This window comes from Giraffa tippelskirchi, chromosome 10 (genome assembly GCF_054371585.1).
Source record: "Giraffa tippelskirchi isolate mGirTip1 chromosome 10, T2T-mGirTip1v1.2.pri, whole genome shotgun sequence".
NCBI classification, from domain to species: domain Eukaryota; kingdom Metazoa; phylum Chordata; class Mammalia; order Artiodactyla; family Giraffidae; genus Giraffa; species Giraffa tippelskirchi.
This window is the reverse complement of record NC_137284.1, coordinates 74047399-74074825: the sequence shown is the minus strand read 5'-3', so window position 1 is coordinate 74074825 and position 27427 is coordinate 74047399. Positions and strand designations below refer to the sequence as shown.

The 27427-nt window shown below is 37.0% G+C and overlaps 1 protein-coding gene and 1 long non-coding RNA gene across 15 annotated transcripts in view; both read right to left on the bottom strand.

Moving 5' to 3' along the window:
* The window catches only part of HDAC9 (histone deacetylase 9), a 788642-nt gene that overhangs the window by 517967 nt on the left and 243248 nt on the right, over nucleotides 1-27427 (bottom strand). The window lies entirely within an intron of this gene.
* On the bottom strand, nucleotides 424-12423 carry LOC145522301 (uncharacterized). The gene is made up of 2 exons (XR_014065974.1): nucleotides 11935-12423; nucleotides 424-1558 (listed from the first exon to the last, which is right to left on the bottom strand). It is a non-coding gene; the product is annotated as an uncharacterized LOC145522301 (long non-coding RNA).

Here is a 27427-nt window from a genome sequence, read left to right as displayed (position 1 = left end):
CACTGTAAGTTTTACTTTTTAATGTTAAACAAAAATATTAAGAAAAATTTTTTGGAATAATTTTAGGTGTGCAGGAAAGCTGTCAATACACTGAGTTTCCGTATATGCTTCACTCAACTTCCCCTAATGTTAACATCTTAAATAACCACAGGACATTTGTCAAAACTGACAAATTAACATTACCAAAATACTATGAACTTAACTACAGATTTTACTTGAATTTCATCAGTTTCTCACTAGCGTCCTTTTAACTATCCTAGGATCCATTCTAGGTCCCAAATTATATTTAGTGCTGGGTCTCCTTAATCTCCCCTGATATGTGACAGTGTCCAGTCTTTCCTGGTTTTTCATGACCTTCATGCTTTTTAAAGATCACTTTTCAAATATTTTGTAGACTGTTCCTCAAATTGTGTTTGCCTCATCTTTTCTTTTTTTTTTTTTGCATTGTTAGACTGAAGATATGAATTTGGGGAAAGAACGCAAAGAAGGGAAATACCCTTTTTAATCACACCCACCTAAGTATACGTGACCCTCATACTTATCATTGGTGAGGTTCATCTTGATCACTTGGTTAAGGATGTTTCCGTGTGGTTTCTCCACTGTAACATTACTCTTTTCCCCTTTCTGTACTCCATTCATTGAGTCAGTCATTGAGTCACTAATTTAAAATTCTTATTATGACTAACTATTGCAAGTCTAATTTATCCAAAGCCCTGTCATATGAAAGGTGTTTTCCATTTACACTTCACCAGATACATGAGACAAGTACTATCACCCTGATTTTATAAGAGAATTGAAGCTTGCAGGAATTAAATAGAGCTTATTTAGTAAGAGGCAGAAGTAAAATTCAAGTCCATGAATATCTGATTTCAAAACAAATGCTTGGTTCTTACCAGACTGTCCTTCCGTCTACCCCCAAAATAAGCATCAACAAAAGTGAAGCAATTCATTCTTTTCATTGAGTATGCCACTCATGTTTCCTTTCCAACTCAACATACCAACACACTGGAACGAGTGTGTTTATTTCATAAGGCTGTGGCTGATCTGTGTGGTAATTAGCAAACTGATAGGACCTGTCATCAGTGGGGATACCAAACAATAAAGGTAAACATCATCTAAGCCTGGGAGGACAAGGACTACAGGGAAAGTGAGATCCCAGACGAGAATGAAAGTGAGTGGAATAACAGAAAAGAAATTCAGAGTGTGAATGCCAGAGAAGCACAGAAAATAATGGCAGAGAATTGTCAGGTGAAAAGTTACTATAGCTTTCTTCTCCTCTCAGGGTTAGAGGGACATGAGCAGACTGGCAACTTGCAAAACACAGAATAGAGCAGAGATAATTCCAGGCACTGAAAGCATAGCCTGAGAATTATAGAGGGACTAGTGGTGTCACTTGGAGAAGGAAATGGCAACGCACTCCAGTACTCTTGCCTGGGAAACCTCATGGACGGAGGAGCCTGGTAGGCTGCAGCCATGGGGTCGCGAAGAGTCAGACACGACTGAGCGACTTCACTTTCACTTTTCACTTTAATGCACTGGAGAAGGAAATGGCAACCCACTCCAATATTCTTGCCTGGAGAATCCCAGAGACGAAGGAGCCTGTTGGGCTGCTGTCTATGGGGTCGCACAGAGTCGGACACAACTCAAGCGACTTAGCAGCAGCAGCGGCGTCACTCACTCATCAACGAGGCCTTAGGAAAGATGACAGCCCACCTCTTCAACCTATGGCTAAAACTGAAATGCTCAAATTCAGGATTTAGGCATTTCCAAGACTCGTAAAGTCTGTGGACACTGAACGGTTAAACACTAAGATATTAGCCACATCTCCCAAACCCTTAAGTTTTCTGCCTTTGTTTAAGTCAGATTAGATTAGATATGTATTCTCCACTAAATGCAAAGTCCAGTGACACTGCTCATACTTAAAGGATTCCCAGGGACTTACAATATTATGGCTACTTCTGGCTTCTACATCCTGTCGCCACTAAATTACTGTTTTCTGATGCATTTTTCACTTTTACCCATGCCCTGGCATTGATCCTGCGCTAACATAAATTTTTTTTAAACTATTTATCCTTTTGATCCCTTTAAAAATAAACCCACTCATTTGAGGCCTTTTTGTGGGCATCTGATTTCATTGTTGAGTTGGGGATAAAGAGTGAAGCAAAAACACTATAAAATATGAATATGCAACAAGTCTATTTTTAGTTCATTGGCTTCACTCTCTCATTACTTCTTTATACCTTCTCTGCCTGTTTCACTCCTTTTCATTCAGCTCCATTCAAATAGAAACAACAACAAATAAAAGTCCTCTATTCCTTGGCAGAGAGACTCGGCTCTCTCCTATACCTGTCCCACAAGTCTAACCCTCAATCTCTTCTGCCCTTTTTCAGTTTGAAGATCAGCTAGCAGGAAAAGAAAGCACAGACACAAATTTATTCAGGTTACACTTGAAATGTCTGCTCTAAAATTTGTTTCCTGTTAATTAAGTTTTCTTATTTGAGTGAAAGTATGTTTTGTCCCATGTTTCAGATGATACTGGGATGGTAAGGAGAATGTGGAAACATGTTAGCAATAATGATCTTTTAGGAAACTAATTTCCAGGAGAAGCTGATAAAGAGTGTACACAGATACATTCACAGAATTTCATGCCAGCATTTATTTCATAATATGAGTACAACTTTTAAAATAAATTTTTTGAAGCTTCAATAAAGAGCAGCAACTATATGATGAACTGCATTAATACCTTCACAAGCATATTTCTGTGAATTTATGGAGGCTTACATAGGCTTTTTATTGAGCACTATTAAGTTAACAATCCCCATTTTCTTAAAATACTTTAACATTCACACATGTATTAATTAGTACAATAACATCTTGTATATCTAGAATTCTAATCAAATGAATCATTCAGGATGATTTGAATTTCTGTATAGATAAAGGTCAAACACTGGAACTGAAATAGATTAGTTATTTTAAATGGGAAATCATTTTTAAATATACACATAATTCACATGTTCTTAAAACAAAATATATTCAGTATAACTATTCCCTCAGTGACTGTGCATCATTTGAAAATTAAATACTTTTCATACATATCACAATGTATTACTGAGGAATGACATTGTTCCCCAAATCTAAATGGTCCTTACTTAGTTCGGATTCTCCTAAACTAAGGCATTACTTTACTAGTGTGTGAGATGAGTGCAATTGTACAGTAGTTTGAGCGTTCTTTAGCATTGCCTTTCTTTGGGATTGGAATGAAAACTGACCATTTCCAGTCCTGTGGCCACTACTGAGTTCTCCAAATTTGCTGGCATATTGAGTGCAGCACTTTCACAGCATCATATTTTAGGATTTGAAATAGCTCAACTGGAATTCCATCACCTCCAATAGCTTTGTTTGTAGTGACGCTACCTGAGGCCCACTTGACTTCACATTCCAGGATGTCTGGCTCTAGCTTGGTGATCACACCATCGTGATTATCTGGATCATGAAGATCTTTTCTGTATAGTTCTTCTGTGTATTCCTGCCACCTCTTCTTAATATCTTCTGCTTCCGTTAGGTCCATACAATTTCTGTCCTTTATTGTGCCCATCTTTGCATGTAATTTTCCCTTGGTATCTCTAATTTTCTTGAAGAGATTTCTAGTCTTTCCCATTCTACTGTTTTCCTCTGTTTCTTTGCACTGATCACTAAGGAAGGCTTTCTTATCTCTCCTTGCTATTCTTTGGAACTCTGCATTCAGATGGGTATATCTTTCCTTTTCTCCTTTGCTTTTCGCTTCTCTTCTTTTCACAGCTATTTGTAAGGCCTCCTCAGACAGCCATTTTGCTTTTTTGCATTTCTTTTTCTTGGGGATGGTATTGATCCCTGTCTCCTGTATAATGTCATGAACCTCCATTCATAGCTCATCAGGCACTCTATCAGATCTAGTCCCTTAAATCTATTTCTCACTTCCATTGTATAACTGTAAGGGATTTGATTTAGATGATGCCTGAATGGTCTAGCGGTTTTCCCTACTGTCTTCAATTGAAGTCTGAATTTGGCAATAAGGAGTCCATGATCTGAGCCACAGTCAGCTCCCGGTCTTGTTTTTGCTGACTCTATAGAGCATCTCCATCTTTGGCTGCAAAGAATATGATCAATCTGATTTCAGTGTTGGCCATCTGGTGATGTCCATGTGTAGAGTCAAATCAGATTGATTATATTCTTTGCAGCCAAAGATGGAGACGCTCTATACAGTCAGCAAAAACAAGACCGGGAGCTGACTGTGGCTCAGATCATGGACTCCTTATTGTCAAATTCAGACTTAAATTGAAGAAAGGAGGGAAAACCACTAGACCATTCAGGCATCACCTAAGTCAAATCCCTTACAATTATACAGTGGAAGTGAGAAATAGATTTAACGGACTAGATCAAAATTCTCCAAGCCAGGCTTCAGCAATAGGTGAACCGTGAACTTCCAGATGTTCAAGCTGGTTTTAGAAAAGGCAGAGGAACCAGAGATCAAATTGCCAACATCCACTGGATCATCGAGAAAGCAAGAGAGTTCCAGAAAAACATTTAGTTCTGCTTTATTGGCTATGCCAAAGCCTTCAACTGTGTGGATCACAGTAAACTGTGGAAAATTCTGAAAGAGATGGGAATACCAGACCACCTGACCTGCCTCTTGAGCAATCTGTATGCAGTTCAGGAAGCAGCAGTTAGAACTGGACATGGAACAACATACTGGTTCCAAATAGGAAAAGGAGTACATCAAGGCTGTATATTGTCACCGTGCAGAGCACATCATGAGAAACGCTGGGCTGGATGAAGCACAAGCTGGAATCAAGACTGCCAGGAGAAATATCAATAACCTCAGATATGCAGATGACACCACCCTTATGGCAGAAAGTGAGGAAGAACTAAAAAATCTCTTGATGACAGTGAAAGAGGAGAGTGAAAAAGTTGGCTTAAAGCTCAACACTCAGAAAACTAAGATCATGGCATCTGGTCCCATCACTTCATGGCAAATAGATGGGGAAACAGTGGAAACAGTGGCTGACTTCATTGTTCTGGGCTCTAAAATCACTGCAGATGGTGACTGCACTGTGAAATTAAAAGACGTTTACTCCTTGGCAGGAAAGTTATGACCAACCTAGACAGCATGTTAAAAAGCATAAACATTGCTTTGCCAACAAAGGTCCATCCAGTCAAGGCTATGGTTTTAGTCATGTATGGATGTGAGAGCTGGACTATAAAGAAAGGTGAGCGCAGAAGAATTGATTTTTTTGAACTGTAGTGTTGGAGGTGACTCTTGAGAATCCCTTGGACTGCACTGAGATCCAACCAGTCCAATCTAAAAAAAAAAAATCAGTCCTGAGTGTTCATTGGAAGGACTGATGTTGAAGCTGAAACTCCAACAATTTGGCCACCTGAATGTGAAGAACTGACTCATTGGAAAAAACCCTGATTCTGGGAAAGATTGAAGGCAGGAGGAGAAGGGGACGACAGAGGATGAGATGGTTGGATGGCATCGCCGACTCAATGGACATGAGTTTGGGTAAACTACAGGAGTTGGTGATGGACAGGGAGGCTTGGCATGCTGTGGTTCATGGGGTCACAAAGAGTTGGTCACAACTGAGTGACTGAACTTAACTGAACTGAAACTAAGGCAAAAATTCTAATACAAGTAGTTTATTTGGGAGATGATTCTACAAAACACCAGTAGATGAGCAGAGGAATGAGACAGCAAAGGCAGGTAGTCAAGAAATAAGTAAATCACCATAGCAGACAACTGGAACTTCACCTCTCTGGGGACCTCTGGTAGCACAACACATTCTTTAGACTATTTCAAAGAAGGGGCAAGGAAGCCAGGATATTTACACATCAACTCCTGTCAGTCATTGGTTGTGACCTAGTTCCTGGTGGCATTAATTCTCTCACTTTTGTCCTGTCATGCATCTGTACTAGGCCTGAGATACCAGAGAAAGACCTCAGGTGGAGATAGAGACACTAGCAAGAGCCCCACCAGGGAACAAAAACCAGTAAAGTCCTGGGAGATTTGAATGGGGTACTGACAGTTTCAATTATCAGTTTCTAACAGGAATTTGGGCTCATCTGTTTACCATTTCTAGTTCTTTGTAGTTGGGCATTTCATAGATTATTTCTTGCGTTCTGGAATGTTTTCCTCTTATTTTCTTATATTTTGTTTCCTAACTTCTGTGGATTTGGAGTATACATTTCAAAAGCTATTATAATTGGCTATGAAATAGAAGTAAATGCTTTTTTGCTTAAGGTCCTTACAGGCTAGCCCTAGAGGAACATGCAGATGTGTGTTCTAAGTCACTTCAGTCGAATCCAACCTTCTGCAACCCTAGACTGTAGACCACCGGGCTCCTCTGTCCATGGGATTCTCCAGGCAAGAATACTGGAGTGGGTTGCCGTGTTCTCCTCCAGGGGATCTTTCGAACCCAGGGAATGAAGCCCCATCTCTTATTCCTCCTGCACTAGCAGGCAGGTTCTTTACCACTAGCACCACCTGGGAAGCCCTAAAGGAACAAGTGCAGACTCAAATGCAAAATTTTGTTGTTCAAAACCCATTTCTAATACTTTCTTTGCTCTGGCATTTGCTACCGATAAAATGATATTGCTGGAGAGCTAAGTTCTGGGTGGATGACTTTTATAAAGAAATGAATGTATGGAGATATGAATATACCACTGACAGAGATCACTGATGTTCATCACAAATTTTAATCTTATGACATTCTCATTAAAATTAGAGATATCGACAAGTCCATGGCAATCACAGGCTTCTTCAATAGTCTATTTTAGAAGATTTCTTGGGAATATTCCAGTATTATTATCTTAAAATGTCTCAAATAATCATAAGAAGAACATCAATTATATAATATTGATAATGTTAACTCCGGATGATTTAAAACTGCATAACTTCTGAATAAAAGTGACAGATTGACCAAATACATTTATTTCTGTTCCTTCAGAAATGCCACAAAATGGCAGTAACAATTAAAATTCTAAAAACCTATAAAGGAAAAGAAAATGATAGAGATAAAAAAACTGAGCAAGCAAGTTCAATGAAATGTTGAAGGGGAAAGTGAATTGAATAGCGATAACGAGCTCTGTTGAATGGAGACAGCACCACTGATGGAACTGCAGTAAGGGAGCTGCCAGCAGCCCCAGGTCAGAGAATTTCCAAGAGGCTCAGCACTTGCAGGCACAGGCACCAAGGAAGCTGAGTGGTCAGTGCAGGATCAGAAAGAGGGACTGGTTTAACGTCTGATTTGTTGTTGTTGTTCAGTCACTCAGTTGTATCCAACTCTTTGTGATCCAATTAACTGCACACGCCAGGCTTCCCTGATCTTCACCATCTCCTGGGGTTTTGCTCAAACTCAAGTCTATCGAATCAGTAATGCCATCCAAGCATCTCTTCCTCTGTTGCCCCCTTCTCCTCAGATTACACGGCAGTTAAACTGCCATGTCCTCTCTCACAGTCAGGAGATGTCCCCTCCTCTTCATGACCCTACCACCCTTGACTTGCACCAGGCCCATTACTGCTTCACAACTAGAGAGTTCTTCTCTGGATGAAATGAACCGAGCTGGGGCCCCAGAGTCCTAGCAGAAAACAGGGGACATATGCAGAGCTGAAAAGCTACAGACTTGAGTGCAAGCCTGCCTAGCCTACTTGCCAATCTTCTTTCTGAGCTCTGGCAGCAAAGCATATTCCCCCTGAAGTAGAATCTTGGAAGACTCCTTCCTGGGGACTCTGAACAATTTAGCAGAAGAAAACTAAAGATACTATTCCCCCTAAGTATATACATGCAAATACACATTCACCCTAAGGACTACTCAGGCCTCCTAGACAGAAAGCTTTCTAGTTTACAAATGCCACACAAATCATGAGTTTCCAGTAAACACACGCTCCCTCATAAATATGAAAGTTCCTAGTGTGCAGGAGCAATCAAAGCAAATGTGAAGTTGGGTATGGGGGAGTATGGGGGTCAGAGAAAAAGCACAAAGTACAGGTAGAAAAACAAAAATTTGATTGACTAAAATACCTTCTATCTAATAAAGGAAGTTATTAGTGCATTAAAATAAGAACAGTACACTTTGAAAAACAATGATTCTAAAAAAATAACTCTGAAGAAAATGAGCCTCCTAATTGGAAGAGTCCACAGAATTACCCAGCAAAATGAATAAAATAAGACTAAGGCACATAAACGTGAAATTTTAGAACAGAGATAAGGAGAAGATTGTAAAACGCCTCCAAAGGGGATGAGGAAGCCACATATAAAGGAAATAGAATCAAATTAAGATCAGAATTCACAGTGATTTTCAACCAGTATTCTCTGCTCAGCCACACAAATCTATCATTGGTAAGGGGATAAAAATGACATTTTCAGACAAATAAGAGTTCAATACATATATCTTCAGATGTTCTTCAGAAAATAAAAGCAATGGGAAAACTAATAAAGAAGCCATGAAGATCCACTGAAGAGAACAGCAAAGGAAAAGACCCAGGATAGGTGAGGCACCTAGAGAACAAATAGTTCACAATAGTTAGAGAATGGAGGAAGCTCTAGGAAGAGAGAGAGTGGAAATGTTGTAGGTATAGCAAATATCTTTCATAAGGACATAGCAGAGATATTCAAGCACAGAAAATCAGACAAATAGGGGGTAAATTGACAATCAGCTCCAGAAAAAAGGTACAACTGAAGAAGAAAAGGGTTACCATTGGCTCAGCAATAAGCAACATTTGACTAGCCATATAAATACTGGTTGATTTTATTCAACACTCTGATACAACTGCTGGGGAGGGTGAAGAAGAAATGTACCTGTATGTGCACGTGTGTGTGTGTGTATGTACACGTACACATGGCATGGAGACACTCGTGGGTATATATATAAATGGGTCATTGGGAAGAATTTTCTCATTTGCCTAAGCAAGGAAACAATATACAATGCTTACAATTTATACACTAAGAATTTTCTATGTGAGCATGTTATTTAGAAATTTGAAGGTAAAGGACTAGAAGATGGAATGACTGCTGAAGGTAATTACCATTGTAAACTGGAAAAAGAAATTGAAGAGAAGCAGAGAAGAGGACAGATATTTTCATTATAAGAGGGTTTTTCTTTTTTTTTTCTTTTTAAACTAAATGCCTGCCTTATTTTGATTTTTAAAAACTATATAGAATTAATATATTGCATTTTAATAATTTTACTCAATTCATGGAGAAGTTGAAATTCAAGAGAGTGTTTAAGGCCTGGACAGCTCTCACTATGGTTAACATCAGAGCTTAGAGAAAGAAGGGATAAAATGAATGCTTATGATATTCCATGAAAACTGTATTATTTAACTTAAAAGTACAAATTAATTTTGAGAATTAGTGTATTTTAAACAATTGAACAATTTCTCTTCCTATCCCTGTATTCTGAAATAATAAAAAGAAAAAAGTTAATCTACCTTTAGAAATAAATATTTAGAAGAACTCACGATATCACTGTAGACAATTTCTGATTCAGTAGCTGAAATATGGTAATTTAGTATGGAAGTACCTTAATTCTTCAAATATAAAAACACAACAGCAAACAAAATACTTTGAACCAAAAGAAACCCATTTTCAACATTTTGACAAAACAGAGAGTTCATTCTTTATCATGAATCAACTTGTTTAAACATTTCCTTTATTTGTTTGTATTGAAATTGAGTTCAATATAATTCAGAGAGCAAAACTGTGTTTCTGGGGGATTAAAGACTGAGTTTTGCTTACTCAGGCACATAAAGACAGAATTACATTTGTATAGTTGATGAATCAGGAAGAAAAGTATGAAGGGAACAAAAGATTATATTTTTCTCCTTCCCATTTCCTTACTTAAGAGAAATATATCAATTTGGCTACTAAAGACTGTCAAAAAGCAACACACCAACCATGCATTAACTTTAGGGATGTCTTCTTTTTTTCAACCATAGAAAAAAAATTGACTTTCTTTTAAGTTTTTAGTTTGTTTTTAAACAGTCCATTTCTCATTTGGTTCTTAACTATATGCACATCAGAGAAACACCTTTGAAGAAAGTTAGACAAATCATTTAATAATTTCTTCTAGTTTATATTAAGTGGCTTAAATTCTTATTTTCTTAACTAAAATGGTAAATTTGAGTGAAACCATATTCCTTAAGAAAAAGTACATTTATATGGTGTTTACAGTTTGCTAGTCTACCACACTGCAGTTTTCTTACATTTCAAAGCATTAAATATGCATATACCTCAACCAATTGAAGACCTGAGAAGAACCAGGAGGGTTTACTGAGCAGCAATAAAAACTTTAAACAATAAGTGTTAAATCTAAGAACACTGATATAACTATATTACAAAGTAGGGGAAGGAAGAGGAAAATGAGTGAGTTATTCTCTATGATTCTCAACAATAAGTCAACAGACACGTTTAAAGTAAATACATCAAGTAGATTATTTAAGAATATAGAGGTCATGCACAGCATAAGAGTCAAAAATTGTTGAAATTGGCTAATACGGACTAGGAGTAAGGTGAAACTGGACAGAGAAGTTTCTTTTCCTTATAAGCCTTTCAACACTGATTGATTTACTTTCTTAAAACTGTGTATAAATATACATATATTTATATATATATATACACACACATATATATTCATCTTAAACTCTCAATATTTATGCAAGTATTGTACACATACATTTTATTTTCTATACACATAACCACACAAAAATGCACATTATATGTATATACACACATATATATAATTAAGCACTCAATACTTTTACAAATATGAAATACTTTTTCAGAAGTCTGTGACTTTAGGGAAAATCCCTCAGAAAGCTGGGTGAATCCAGATGGTGACTTTATAATGCATGACCAATAGCCTATTTCTGAACTTTGAATAAAATAAAAAGTTGAAAGTAAAATAAGAAACTTCACACCCTTTCAGAGTCTTCTCAACAAAAGTTTCTCTTTTTTTCTAAATTTTGCATCACCTGAAAAAAAAAATCTCTGCATCTCACTAAATGTATAAATCATTTGTTGTAGCCACACAGCAGTAGACATAGCTTTTGGTAGAGTTATCATTTTTTGTTCAACACTAGTAGTATGTAAAATATTATTTATGTTCTAAACCAGTCATGGTGTTGGCTACCTTCACATGAGCTGTTGTTGTTGTTCAGTGACTAAGTCGTATCTAACCTTTTGTGACCCCATGGACTGAAGCATGCCAGGCTTCCTTGTCCTTCACTATCTCCTGGAGTTGCTTAAACTCATGTCCATTAGTCAGTGATGCCATCCAACCATTTCAATCTCTGCTGTCTCCTTCTCCTTCTGCCTTCAATCTTTCCCAGCATTAGGGTCTTTTCCAATGAGTTGGCTCTTGCATCAGGTGGTCAAAGTATTGGAGCTTAAGCTTCAGCATCAGTCCTTCCAATGAACATTCAGGACTGATTTCCTTTAGGATGGACTGGTTTGATCTCTGTGCAGTCCAAGGGACTCTCAAGAATCTTCTCCAACACCACAGTTCAAGAGCATCAATTCTTTGGTGCTCAGCTTCCTTTATGGTCCAACTCTCACAACCTTACATGACTACTGGAAAAACTATAGCATTGACTATACGGACCTCTGTTGGCAAAGGAATGTCTCTGCTTTTTAACATGCTATCTATGTTTGTCATACCTTTTCTTCCAAGGAGCAATCGTCTTTCAATTTCATGACTGCAGTCACTGTCTCTCTCAATTCCAGGAGCAGCTTCCACAGGATGTTAATTTAGCAACGTTGTTTTCAGGTAGAATATATATATATTATTTTACAGTTGTGCTCTGGTGGCTCAGACAGTAAAGCATCTGCCTACAATGTGGGAGACCCGGGTTCAATCCCTGGGTAGGAAGATCTCCTGGAGAGGGAAATGGCAACCCACTCCAGTATTCCTGACTACAGAATCCTAAAGACAGAGGAGACTGGCAGGCTACAGTCCATAGGGTCTATATCTATCACTACTATAAAATTAACCGTTATATTAATATTATTAATGCAAAATTACTTATATATTGGAAACCTTTACCACCTTGAAAGGTGACTTTCTAGAACAAACTACCAAAGAGAATGTTCCCACTATATGAGTTTGCTAAGTCATCTGTAATGTTCAGTTAGAAACTGAAAAGTAAAGGGTCAAAGAAGAATAAATGTTAATCTTACAGATCATGTCTCAGAATTTTAAGTAAAAAACCAGAATGTCCATATAGTCTGAAGACCCAGAAGAGAATTTATTCCATTTCCATCACTAGGTTTATGAATATATTGGTCTACCTTAATTATTTTTGTTTCCACTTACATATGATGCTATACTAATATGCTACACTATACTTCTTCTAATCTGCTATGCTAGTATTTATCATTTTTATTTATCTGATCAAAAAATTTACTTTCTGGAAAGAATTAATTTTGACCTAAAATTTAGAGATTGTCATTAAAACTATAATCTGTATAGAAGACAGTTTCCACGAAGTACTATTGGGTTAACTTTTTTAGTCAAAATTATTTTTATTATCTTCTACATAGAGACATATATAAGATAAATATCCCAGCAGGTTCAGAACTCAAAAAAAAATGGTATCATAATACATTTTTTTACCATTTAAATACTACCTAAATATATTAATACAGAAAACCATAGATTGGCTCGCTAAAGATTTTTATTTTAATTTGATTAAACATTTTCTGTAAAAACTTACCAAAAATAATTACCAAATTCTGTGCAAAATATCAGACTTTTTAATACCAATTATAATTCTCAGAATGACTTCTGTATTGTGAACCCTAGGTGAAAACTGAAATAGAGGTTTTTTTCAGCATTATCACAAACCTAACAACTTCCTTATTGAGCTACAATATTTTTCAGTGACTTTTAAATCTAATCTTGTGACACTACCCAGAGATGCCCCCAAATTTTCTTAATGCTTATAATTTTTCTCGAAAATGTTAATTTACTTAATTTACAGTCTATAAAGCAGCAGAGGGAAGAAAAACAGAATAAAAGTGACAAAATTTAGATCGTTCAGCTTTAACTAAAATTATGCAAAAGACATGCAAGTCTCCAGCAAATTTTTCTGAAAAATTAGTGTAAGCTATAGTTTCAAAGAGTAAAAGAAAAGATCAGAACCACTACCATATGCTAATTCTTCCTCTTAATGTTCCTCTATTTTAAAAATTGTAGTCCTAGAAACAATCAGACTCAGAATTATAAGCAAATGATCTCTCACTATCAAATCCACGTGAATTTCTATAGACAACTTCAAGAATTCTTCTACTCCCCATGTTCTAAAAGCTCATCTTTTTCTCTATTAAATCATCATATATTGATATTGCTGACTTTTATCATTATATTCTCTAAAATGTAGAATGCTACTCTACATTCTGGCTTATCTTTTTTCAAAGAAATGCTCACTGAATTTTCTATTGACTATATAGAATATTGTTAAAGCTACACCTAAGACCCCTTTGCCTTTGAATTAGTTACTATATCCATGCTCCTGACTGACCCCCTGTATCTTTTTTTCTCAGGCTGTACTTCAGGGATACTGTTAAGATCTAGTAGAGTTGCTTTTTTTTTTCTTTTTAAGTTATGTAGTCTATCCTAAGTCACAGATCCTTTGTACTACAAATAGAACTGTTGCAGTTAATTGAAGGCTTCCTGTTGCTGTAGGTAGTCAGCTACTGAGGGTAGTTTGAAATTTCAGTCAGTTCTTAAAACATGGAGCCAAAGGCAACTTTAATTTCTCTGACAACCTTAAGAGATTGGCTTTGATAATATGTTTGGTGACACACTGACAAGAATTGGCTTTCCCCCACCTTTTACACCTACTGTATTACAACTACTAGAGTCTAGGTCTTTGGATATAGATACAGAGCAGTCATAAAGACAGTGTTAGTTGAAATTTCTATGACACAATGTTACACTGCTCATAAAATCCAATCTTTTTAATATTTCATTACCTTTATGTGATGGTCATTGAACTCTTAATAGTTTATTTACTTTGCAGTGTTTACAATATGCATCTTTTCAGTGTTACGAGAGGTCAGGGGAGGAATTATGCATCAGTCTAGGAGAAAGATGATTCAGGACATAATAATTCTTGAATAGTGACTTTAAAATATTGCTATATAATTCAAAAAAATTTTATATATCACAAAGTTCATATAATAATCCATTATATACTTTGTGACTCTTTCCCGTGAAGGCTGCAGGCTTCTTGAGGGAAGTGATTCTTCATGTGTCCTTTGAATGGTGCCTAAAACCGAGTTTCATCTGGTACAGAAGTATTTTGAGTGATACACAAAGAGACAAAATGGAGCAACCAATGAACATTAAGTCTTAGGTGGCAAGGGAAAATGAACAACTGCCTGAGAGGCAGGACTGGCAGTTAGGACTTAATCATCAAGTGAACCAGAAATCATATGCAGGTATCGTATTTGGAAGATACCTGCTGAAAAACAGTCCAAGAGCTACGCCTTCTCAAAATGACATGGAACCAAGACCAAAAAACTCCACACTTTAGAGAATGAGCAGTTGGCATCCAACTCTGCTCTGCAAGGCCAGACTCAAGTTTATAGGAAAAAAGAAAAAAGTCCTCTATTCAAAGAGCAATCCTATTTTCATCACACCATTGATATATTCTACAAAATGATCAGTGTTCACAAAAACATCAACTGAGCAAAATGGCTTAGACAGAATATTTTTTCAATCCATTATTTCAAGCCTCTGTGTGGATCACAACAAACTTCAAGAGATGGGAATATCAGACGACCTTACCTGCCTCCTGAGAAATTTGTATGCAGGTCAAGAAGCAACAGTTAGAACTGGACATGGAACAACAGACTGGTTCCAAATCGGGAAAGGAGTACGTCAAGGCTGTATATTGTCACTCTGCTTATTTAACTTACATGCAGAGTACATCATGCAAAATGCCGGGCTGGATGAAGCACAAGCTGGAATCAAATTTGCAGGGAGAAATATCAATAACCTCAAGATATGCAGATGACACCACCCTTATGGCAGAAAGCGAAGAAGAACTAAAAAGCCTCTTGATGAAAGTGAAAGAGGAGAGTGAAAGAGTTGGCTTAAAACTCAACATTCAAAAAACGAAGATCATGGCATCCAGTCCCATCACCTCATGGCAAATAGATGGGGAAACAGTGACAGACTTTATTTTCTTGGGCTCCAAAATCACTGGAGATGGTGATTGCAGCCATGAAATTAAAAGGCACTTGCTTCTTGGAAGAAAAGCTATGACCAACCTAGACAGCATATTAAAGAGCAGAGACATTACTTGGCCTACAAAGGTCTGTCTATTCAAAGCTATGGTTTTTCCAGTAGTCATGTATGGATGTGAGAGTTGGACTGTGAAGAAAGCTGAGCGCCAAAGAATTGATGCTTTTGAACTGTGGTGCTGGAGAAGACTCTTGAGGGTCCCTTGGACTGCAAGGAGATCAAACCAGTCCATCCTAAAGGAAATCAGTCCTGAATATTCATTGGAAGGACTGATGCTGAAGCTGAAGCTCCAATACTTTGGCCACCTGATGTGAAGAACTGACTCATTGGAAAAGACCCTGAAGCTGAGAAAGTTTGAAGGCGGGAGAAGTGGACAACAGAGAATGAGATGGTTGGATGGCATCACCAACTCAATGAACATGAGTTTGAGTAAGCTCCAGGAGTTGGTGATGGACAGGGAAGCCTGGCATGCCACAGTCCATGGGGTCGCAAAGAGTCAGACACGACTGAGTGACTGAACTGAACTCTGAACTGAGAGAAGTTATTTTACCAAAGACTGCAGATGATTTAAAGGAAATAGTTTTTTGGACAGAAATAGATTTATTTTCTAAAGACCCTAAGTCAGTAATTTAAAAGATTAATCTTCTCTGATCACCAAAGTGATTAAGAAACTTCAAGTAGGGGAAGGACTGAAGAAACAAAGTCTTTGGTATTTTTGTCACTTTAAAATGCCTACCTCAATGACATTTTTTTCATCACCGCTTTTTAAGTCCCAATATTATCTGCTATAGTGTTACATTTAGTCTCCGTTCAAGTCATTACATGTCCTTTCAGCTATCAACACCTTTGCTATGAGCATAAACTTTTCAAATAATTAGCAATTTTTGTCCTGTAAGAAAAATTGAGGAAGTATACTATGGCATGCAAACCTATGAGGCTTTATTGATTCAGGCTGATTTATTAAGCTTTTCTAGTTTGTAATGTATGACATATTAAAACATACATGTGTCGCTATCATTAAATCTCAAGATGATTTTGGAGTAACTAGGATTTCTTGGGTAACACATTTAAAGCCTTCCATAATATTTTAAAAAGCAAACTTCCCTCTGTATACATATTTTCTTTCTTTATTACATATATATTTAAACCTCTATTTTATCACAATCTCCTTTTACTCAAAATTTTTATGAGACCTCTTCATGCGTACTTGAAGCCAAGTGTTGCGGTGATAAAATTCTTCTGTGTGTGCTGTGTGTTAAGTCACTTCAGTCATGTCTGACTCTTTGCAACTCTATGGACTGTAGCCCACCAGGCTCCTCTGTCCATGGGATTCTCCAGGAAGGCGTACTTGAATGAGTTTCCATTTCCTTCTCCAGGGGATCTTCCTAACTCAGGGATCTAGTGTGCACCTCACATGTTTCCTGCATTGGTAGGTCGGTTCTATACCACCTGGGAAGCCCAATATTCTGGTAGTGCTAGTGGACTGCCATTTGAGCAGTGCTGTAATTCATGTCTACTCCCTCCAACTGACTCTCTAAATCTCTCCTGCTGTCTCTCTCAATCTCTAGAGACACACAGAGAATACAAATGCCTACTCTCTTCCTCCTCCCCAAGCTTTAACTTTATCTTCAATTGTATTAATACTTAAAAAATATTGTGTCCTTTTAGCTTGAGACCGATATATCTTGAAGTCAAGGAACACAATACATTGCTATCTTGAATCCAACCTTGTACAAGTTGTATACTTGCCTTAACTCAGACAAAATACTAATTATAGCAGAGAGTGAGCCCCACTCAACTACAGGTCTGATACCAGACCTCATCACAAAGTAGACGGATGACTGAAGCAATTTCAACTCCCTTAAATGAGAAAAGCAATAGACTGTTTCCGAACTTTACAACTGACTGATAACTCTGAATTAAAAATCCGTGCAATTATTAAGACTAGATAGTTAGTTTTCTCCAAGCATAAAAAGTTGTTAACTTTCAGTCCTCAAAGAGATACAGCAGTTAATTATATACATATTATCCTTCTCATATTCACAACACATGTAAATATATGTACACAGGTAGATATATGTGTTATGCCAAGGCCCGATTTCCAAACAGCTTTCATACTTGATTACTCTGAGAACAGCTAAACCCAGCCATATGCTGTAGTTTCCACAGGACTCCTTTCCCCTCTATGCTTGCTGCTTAAGTTTTTTCTGTTCTCATTCTTTCCCAACTCTCATTCAGTGAAAATTGGTCAATGTTCCCCACGAGCCTCCACTGTCATCTGTCAGTCCAGACGGGTTGTGAGACAAGCAACAGAAAGAAACATATATAAACACACACACATCACAAATTTCAAGTTCCACAGGGGCAAGTGTACTACAAATCTGTTTTGCTCCCTAATCTACCTCAGGCACCAAAGCAATGTCTGGCACATAAGAGGCACTCAAAAAATACTCATCAAATAAATGAATAATGGCTTTATATCTACCCAGTCATAGATGTTAGAAATCTAAGAGTCATTCTTAGATTTGTTCCTCAACCTTTTGCCTCAATTCCCAGTTTCTTGATTTCTGTTGCTTCCAGTTCCCTTTCATTATTCATTCTTTATTTCTGCCCAGACACTTATTGTTATTCGTTCACAGGTTGAATAAAAGTCACACAATCCATTCTAAAGGGTGTCCTACACTTTATATATTGCAGCCAAAGTCACATTTCTAGGAAGCATTCCTGATCATACGGCTCTACTGCTTAAACACTTCAAAGATTCAGTTACCATCTTTGCATGGAATTAAAGGTCCTTAATTGGAGAGTTGGACTATAAAGAAAGCTGAGTGCCAAAGAATTGATGCTTTTGAACTATTGTGTTGGAGAAGACTCTGAGAGTCCCTTGGACTGCAAGGAGATCAAACTAGTCCATCCTAAAGGAAATCAGTCCTGAATACTCATTGGAAGGGCTCATGCTGAAGATGAAACTCCAATACTTTGGCCACCTGATGCGAAGAACTGACTCATTGGAAAAGACTCTGATGCTGGAAAAGATTGAAGGCAGGAAGAGAAGGGGAAGACAGAGGATGAGATGGTTGGATGGCATCTCTGACTTGATGAATATGAGTTTGAGCAAGCTCCGGGAGTTGGTGATGGACAAGGAAGCCTGGTGTGCTGCAGTCCATGAGGTCGCAAAGTGTCAGACATGACTGAGCGACTGAATTGAACTGAATCGGGGCTTCCCTAGTGGCTCAGATGGTAAAGAATCTTTCTGCAATGCAGGAGACTTGGTTCGATTTCTGGGTCAGGAAGAGCCCATGGAGAAGGCAATTGCTACCACTTCAGTATTCTTGCCTGGAGAATCCCATGAACAGTGGAACCTGGCGAGTTGGACACGACTGAAGCAACTTAGCACACAAGCATGCAAAGGTCCTTATCTTTTTTCTGCTTGTTTTACAACTTCATCTCCTACCACAGCAACAGCATACATCAAAACCTCCAGCCATTCTCAAACATAGAGAACTTCCCTTCAGTAATATTTGTAAGGTTTTCTAGGCCTGCTTAAATCTTGAATATTCTAGTTTGGGAACCTACTGCATTCTGTTTACTTTGCCTTTTTTCTCCATTGTAGACGGTGTACTCCAGAAGCACAACATTACATCACTCGCTTTGTAATAAATTCAGTGAGCGTCCATAAGTGCCTCTTTTCTTCTTATGGTTCGGTTAAGAAATAATTAACATACATAAGTTCAAGGTGTACAGCATGATGGCTTAATCTACATATATCATGAAATGATTACCACAATAGATTTAGTTAATATCCATCATCTCATATAAATACAACAAAAGAAAAAAAAAGAAAAAAAATGTATCCTTGTAATGAGAACGCTCAGGATCTAGTCTCTCAACAGCTTTCCCATATCCCATGCATCTGTGTTAAATACAGTCACCATGTTATACACATCACATCTGCAGTACTTATTTATCTTATAAAGCGAAATTTCTACCCTTTAACTATCTTCCTCTGATTCCCTGCCTCCCCTAACCTGATACATCCATTCTTAATTTAAGTTGTTCATCCTGTATGAACTTAGCTTTCTCACTTTTTTAAAACCACTTACAAAAGGATACTAGGGAGAAAACAAAATACCACATATTTAAAGTTCCAAGCACTTAACTGATAATCATGGAATGTTATTGTTACTTTTTAACACACATCCTTGCCCTCGTTTCAATTGCTTCACCTAGAAGGTCTAAATAAAAACTAGATGGGGAAAGAAATAACAGACATGTTTTGTTTATTTGTATGCAACCTGTCCATTTCTCCTTTCAGTATGAGCAAATGAAGTTTATGATTTGCCTGAGTGGAAACTAAGATACTATGTCCTATCCTGCTGTAGGTCTGGGAAGAATCTCACTAGGAGCAGGTAATGAGTCCTCAGGATCAAGAGAAGAAATGAAAATGTGGCCAGACGGCTGGGAGTGAGCTCTGAATGTATTGTTATAAGGTTCTGGCTCCTCAGAATTTCTCAGCCTGAAGTTTTACCCCTGAAGTTGTTCACCTTCCTATCATTTCTTTGCTAAAATTTCCCTCTCTGTATTTAAAGATGGATTTAACTGGTCAGATACTCGATGTTTTAAAATCTTTAAGTGTGTGGCTGTTACTTCTGAATGGCCCTAACTGTTTCATTGCGCTTGGAGGAGCCAACTTAGCCATTCACAGAGAAGCAGTCTCTCTATAAACGAACAGATTTCCACACGTGGGCTGTAATATATGCATAACACATTTCTCTCGGTGTTAATTTTGGTCTAACATCCTCCTGATGGTCTTGATTACCTTGGAGACTTACATCCTGTCTTCTGTATATATGTAGTTGTTAGTCACTTCTACTAAGTTGTCGCACCACCATTTCTCAAGAATGATAACAGAAGACACAATATTTCAATAACTGATTTTTTCCTTTCAACAAATGTTTATTCAACCTCCTGTTTCAAGGCACTTTGCTAAGGCTTAGCTGAATCTAAATCTTGTGTAAAACAGAAAAATTCTCTGATGGTCCAGCTAACTTTGTAGTAAAAATAATGGGAAGCATTTCAAAATATTAATCAAAAAGTTTTATTAATCTTTATTTATTAATGTTTTTCTTTTAATTTATTAAGGAAAAAAGAAAATATTTTAATATAGACTTTTAAAGATTGTTTTATTGTCCTTTTTCAAAAATTGGAAATGACAGAATATTGTTCATGGTCACTCATATTATTGATATAGCTACAACTCAAACACTGTGTGAATCAAAAGTACCCTGAGAAAGCAACAGCATACAAATATAAATGGTGAGGCAGTGTGCCCCACTAGGGACAGAAATTGAAGAGTGAAAAGTAATAGTAATACCTTTTTAAAAACCTGGGACGGCTTTATCCACTTTGATTATTTTATTCATGGTATGCTAATCAAATAGATGGATGACTGACTGGGCACTGAATCCATGTAAAAAAATCTTATGTTGCGACAAATCTCAAGGCTTCTGGTTAAGTCAGATATCTCCCTTTGAGAATTAAAATGAAACAAGAAGTGTTTTGCTCCTAAAATCTGTGCCCCAGCAGATAGGATCCAACACAGAATCAAACACCCCATCTAACTTTTCCATGTTTCCATCTAATGCCATGTTTCCAAAAGGAAATTACATTAAATTCCTCCATTCAAAATGCAAAAAGCAAGACATCCAAGAATGAGATTTCTAGCAGAATGTAATTTTAAATATATGATTTTTTCCATTACTGGAGATATCAAACATTTTACAAGCCTGTTCTTTCATACTTGGATTCCAAATCATTATTTTTTTGGCCAAAATGAAAGGTTTTCTGCATTCTTAAAATAATTAGGCAAGATTTCAAATCAAATTATCCAATTTCAAAGCTCTATTTTCTCTCTAAAATGCCTGTTAGAGGAGGACTGCCGATGACTAAGCTTTGTGTCATTCTCATGGCTTTATTAGGAGAATGTTCTAAGTCCTTCACTTTCTATGTAATCAGAACTATAATTTCTTAAGGTTATTTTAAGACCCAGCTATGGCTAAAGCAGGAAACTCAATTTTATTCTGAGCTCTAGACATGTCAACACAGCAGAGCAGGGCTCCAGCTATCTGGGCTATCTTCTTTCATAAACCCCCTAGTGCTTGGTGTCCGACCAAGGCTCTAGGCTAGCTGAACTCCACTCTCTGGGTATCAAGTAACTCTTTCCAAGACATTGAGGGTAGTAGGACTGTTATTTTGGAAAATGTGTGTTTACATATTATCACTCTACAAATAAAGATCTTACTTGTCCATAGAGTACTACTTACTCTTCCTAGCATCAGTTTTAAAAACCATATTCAACAGAAGGGCAGTTGAGAAAACCCAGGTGCCAGAAACATTTGATCAAAAAGCAGAACAGAAAGCTCTAACTACATATGTCTACTTAGTTCATCATAATCCCTTAGAATTTTATAACTTAATTAACCGACTCTATTTAAGCAGCTAGTTGCCTCTAATTATGCTAGAATTTTTTCTGTGCTGCAAAGTGATATTAATAGTGAGTGGCATTTCTGCAAGTAACAGGTAACCCACTTCTATAACTGCGAGTGCTATATAAAGAAAAGAAGGAAGAATAAGATAGTATAATATAATAAACTATAAGTAAAAATCTGTGAGAGGTGGTCTTCAGAATGAAAATTAAAACATAGCATCATTATTTAGTATTTTGATGTATGTCAAAAAGGCTCTCATAGTATAAATCTTACTGACGTAAATGTATTAATACTTTCAATTCTAAATTAATATACTGACATAAAAATACTTTCTTATTTTAAATTGAAATATCATGGATTTAACAAATTTCTCTTTCACTGTTATTTTTATTCTACTATTTTTTATTTAGATTAAAATATCCTGACTACTTTTCTACTGTTACAACAACATAGATTAGTTGAGTTTACAGTCCTATATGTATGTAGTCGTACATTTTGGAATTTTTCCCTCTCAGCAATATATGTAGTTCAGTCTTCCAAAACTTCCATTCTTAATATATTCAGACACTACTTATTAACTGTAATGACTTACATAACATTTCAGAGTATGGATTACAGCAACTGATTTTTGTATTGCCCAATACTTAAACCACCTTCAATTTTTCATTACTAGAAATAACACTGCACATAAATATCCCAGTACACAAATTTCTGTACACTTGGACAAGTATTTCATCACAGTAATTAAGAGGAATTATTGGATTGCAGAGTATGTACATTTTTTTAGGTTGACAGTACTGTAATTTAAGCACCTTCAAAATTTCACCAGTATGCTCTTCCACTAATATATGAGGGTGCCCTTTTCCTCTAAACCCTAATTAATACTGGATATTATGAGTCTTTTCATTTCCACTAGCACTTCACTGATGTATTAATCAAGATTTAGATTAATCATCTACTCATTTATTTTTGGCCATCTTTTATTCTTTTTCTGTGAATGTGTTCTTCACATATTTGACCATCTTTCCACTGAGCTATTGACATTTTTAAGTTTATTTATACTTAATATTTGTACCTTACAAATTTAATGTCTTGAGTTTTAGATACATGATAATTGTTTTCCATCTGTCTGTTATTTAGTGAAAAATAGTGGCATCATTTCTAACATAATTTGTTCCTAACTTAATGCCAAGTCAAACATCACTCTTTTTTTAACTCTCTCTAGACAGGATTACACTGACAGATACATTTCCTAAAATGAGCTGTGATAACCTCACTCATAAGCTCATTAATATAAACAGAAATATTTTTTCCCCAAGGCATAATATCTAAACTACAGTTTCTGTTAACACCTTTTTCATTTTGGTCTGTGAGTTAGGGCCTCAAATCTAAGCTTGAGGTTCATTCCACACAAAGTGTTTCTCAATCACTTAACAGAGCCCACAGATGTGTACAAAACTAACAAACCAGATGCTGGGCTTCCATCAGGTGGCAGGTGACACATTCCTCAACCTCACATACCTATCTCAATTCACATAGCAATAACACTCCAGATGGCGTGAAAGCTTCTCTCAAAATATTTTTCAAAATTCCATTTTCCAGTTTTAAGGGACTATTTTCAAGACAGACTAGAAATATTCCTGCTTTTACAGTTGCCCACAGTTTGGAGGACACAGGGCCGTCTGTGAGGCCAGAGGTTATAGCGCTGTGACGTGTTGGCTGCGTTAGGAATGTTAAGGCATGATGGTCGGCCCTCATGGAATTAGGCTTTAGTTCTACCTCTGCCTTCTCCATACTTGCGGTGGGGGAGGTCCTTCTTGCTTGCAACTGTGCATTGTGGCTGTGGGTAAGTCCCCTGGCTCTAGTACCTTCCTCTGCCTTTAATCTGTATCTTCTGATCTTGGGTTTGAGAATCCAAACAGCCAAATTTGTTATCATCCTTTCTAAAAATGATTACTTACATCACCGACTCAATGGACATGAGTTTGAGCAAACTCCAGGAGATAGTGAAGGATAAGGAAGCCTGGAATGCTTCAGTCCATGGGGTCGCAGAGAGTCAGACATGACTTAGCAACTGAACAACACCAACAGCATTTATTGGGGTCAGAAGTTTCTTTGAGAATTAGACACAGAATTGACAGTCTCCAAGAAAAATTCACACACACAAATATATTATTGTGTGTACAATTTTATAGGATTCAGGGACTGTCTAAAGCCCATTCATGGAACTTGGGCTCTCCAGGTCCTTTTTTGATTCACCCCAAACCCCTGATTTTGGTTCAGATAGAAAAGTTTACCAAATAATTGAGTCATTAATAAAAGTCAGAGTGCATTAGAAAAAACAGATTCCAATAAAATGAGAGATTATCAGAAATCATAATGAATAGTGCCCTTTTAAATGAGCAGTTAAAATTTGAAAATTATGTGACTATTTGTCTATGGTGAAATTTTCTCATGTTATTCCAAAAGGGAAAATGATGGAAAATATATGTATAACATAATGGAAAATAAACTGTATAACACTGTAAATGTGAGGACTGAGAAAAGAAAATGGAGAGAATTATTTGTATTTTTAAAATAAAAAATTGCACTTCAGCCAGAAAAGCTATCATTTCAATGACTACTTCAGAAGTATAGTCAGGAGTTCCTTAACATATGAAAGAAAATTCTTGTCCTTACTGCCCTGCTTTTTGTCAAATCGGCATTAAAGGCCCACTTTCCACCCTGCTGTCATAATCCTGGAAGGAAACAGATGGGTGAAAATGGAAGAAAAGAAGAATAAAGGGCCTTTTCTTTAATTAACCCTGGCTTCACCCATACTCCTCAACCTGCAAAATCTTATCCCTAAAAGCTGACAAATGATCAAATTAGCAGTGAGAAAAGCCTGGCTGACAACAGGAGAAGACCAAAGGCAGGATATGATGTCTAATGGATAACAGCTAATTCTTTGGAATAAATGTACAGAAGAACTATGAGAGCAGCTGGGCTAGACTCGGCAAGTGGCAGAGAGGAGGGATGGAGGGGAAGAAATCTCTCAAAGCAGTCTCTGAATCTATAGAGCTGAACGTTTCATTCATTTCCAAAGTTCTAGATTACTACCCAATGCAAGTGATCATGCTTTTCCATGAACCTATAAGTAGAGAGTAAAACAAGGAAATAAAAATTCTCAGAACTCATTATCAAAATGCATTCTTTGAATTGTTACCATTCATAGAAACAAAGGCAGGTGACTCTTTTTCCAATCTCTAAAATACTGTATATGTGGGGCCACCAAATGGACAGTGGGAGTGGTCGATAAAGCTCTAAAGGCTAAGGAGTGAGGCTGGGGTTTGAGCTAGAGGTTTGCGAGTTATGAGCATAAAGCTGATAGCTGAAACTGAGGGAAAGGAGCCTGAATGAGCTTGAAGAGGGTCTCGAACTCCAGAAGATAATGCAGCCCCAGCCAACATACTGATTTCAGCCTTGGGAGCCTTGAAGATGTGGCTAACCTGTGCTTAGACTTCTGACCTATAGGATAGTAAATGGATATAGTAGATGGAAGGAAGGAAAAAAGGAGGGGAGGGAGGGAGAGAGAGAGGAATGAGGGAAGGAAGGGGAAATGAAAGGAAAGAAGGAAGAAAGGAAGAGGAAAGACGGACAAAAGAAAGAAAGAGAGCGTGGGCAGAAGAAAGGAAGTCAGAAAGCAGTGAAATGAGGGAGTCATGAAGGCAAATCTTATCAATGCTCACAAGCACTTGGTACTCTTCACATCATAACCTTTCCAAATGTTTGTCTTTAAACACTAGAAAGTAAAATTTTGCATGTGTGAAGTCATCAATTTTGAGCCAAGAAATTAGGAATCAGACTATACATTCGTGTTTATTTAAAGAGAAATCAAAATTACAGAGAATGCTGGCTGAATTTTTTTCAGAGAAAGAAGCCTAAAATCTGATGTTAGTCTTTTAAAATAATCTTTCTATATAATTTTTTACTCTTACACCAAAAGATGTTTGATTTTTCAGCTGTGCCAGATCAGAGGCTCAATTTACCATTCTCCTAGAATTTGAACTTGGCACACAAAACACTTTCTAGGGCTGTTTTCTGAAGAGGGTAGAGGAAGGATGGGTTGGACTTTTCCTGTTAGTGTTTTCAGGTAAGTAGGTTACTGAGTAGGATTGTGAGGTAATGTTTTCTTTTCCAGAAAGATACTACTTGAATAACTTCAGCAACCTAGAACATACTAAAGACTCGATCATTTGGCCTCCTACAAGTAAAACTGTATTTTCTTTGGATATAATGTAAAGTGAAAGTGAAGTTGCTCAGTCATGTCTGACTCTTTGTGACTCCATGGACTGTAGCCTGCTAGGCTACTTCGTCCATGGGATTCTCCAGGCAAGAATACTGGAGTGGGTTGCCATTTCCTTTTCCACAGGGATCGAACCCAGGTCTCCTGCACTGCAGGCAGACTCTTTACTGTCTGAGCCACCAGGGGCTCTATGGATATGAACTTGACTAAATATATCTCACACAAAAAAAATTCTTCCAAAAGATCTTTTAACACTTACTTTAGAAGCTAAAGCAACAAATTTGATCATCTGATTTTTAATTCACTAAATATACTACAAATAATAAATTAGAATAATATCATGTGGCAGGCAGGATAATATAATTGATGGGCAGGAGGATGAAGATTTTAAAGCACAGTGGAGAATGCCACTTTTTCAGTCCCTGGGTTGGGAAGATCCCCTGGAGGAGGAAATGGCAACCCACTCCAGTATTCTTGCCTAGGAAATCCCATAGAGGAGCCTGGCGGGCTACAGTCCATGGGATCGCAAAGATTTGGACATGCTGAGCAACTGAGCACACATAATATGAAAAAATCATGGAAAAAGAAGAGACACTCTTCCTTACTTCACTTAAATTAAAGACTGACTCTTAAAAAAATAATCATTGTATATCTTTATGCTTAGCTAACCCAGCATAATGGACCGAGAAACATATAACGTAAAAGTATGTTGTGCACTTTAAATATCAGCTGCTGTAAATGGACAGTTTTCTATTCATTCATTCATTTACTCATTCCACAAACATTCACTAAGTAAATTTTATTTGTGAGCCATTCTTCTAAGTTTTAGATTTTCTTATTTGAATTTCCATGTCTTAACTCAGGGATTTCATTTTTATTTTACAGATATTTTCTTTAAATATTAATGAATGTGTCCAGGGGTGAAACTGATTTTGTACTCCAAAATTATAATGAATTTTTATCTCATCCACAAAACAGAAGACCAATTAGCATCCTTCTATTAACTAGTTACAAATTTTGGTTTAGAATATCATAGCCTACAAGGTCTAACATATCTAGAATGCTACCTCAGGTGCTGGGTGCTAATACTTAGTCCTAGATTCCACATAATACATCTAACACTGTGGAGTTAGAAATCTTTGCAAACTGGCTTTCACCAGCTATACAAGTAGCTAAAAAAAATTTCATTCTCAGAGTACTGAATATTTGTGAATGACTGATATGTTTTTGGCAAAGAAGTGAATACTTCAGTGAGGCACACTATATTCAGCAATGAGATACACTTAACATATGAAACAAATTCCATGCATTACATTTCAAAAGATTGGAATGAGAAAGAAGGAAAAAAAAACTGTTGTTATCTCGAATG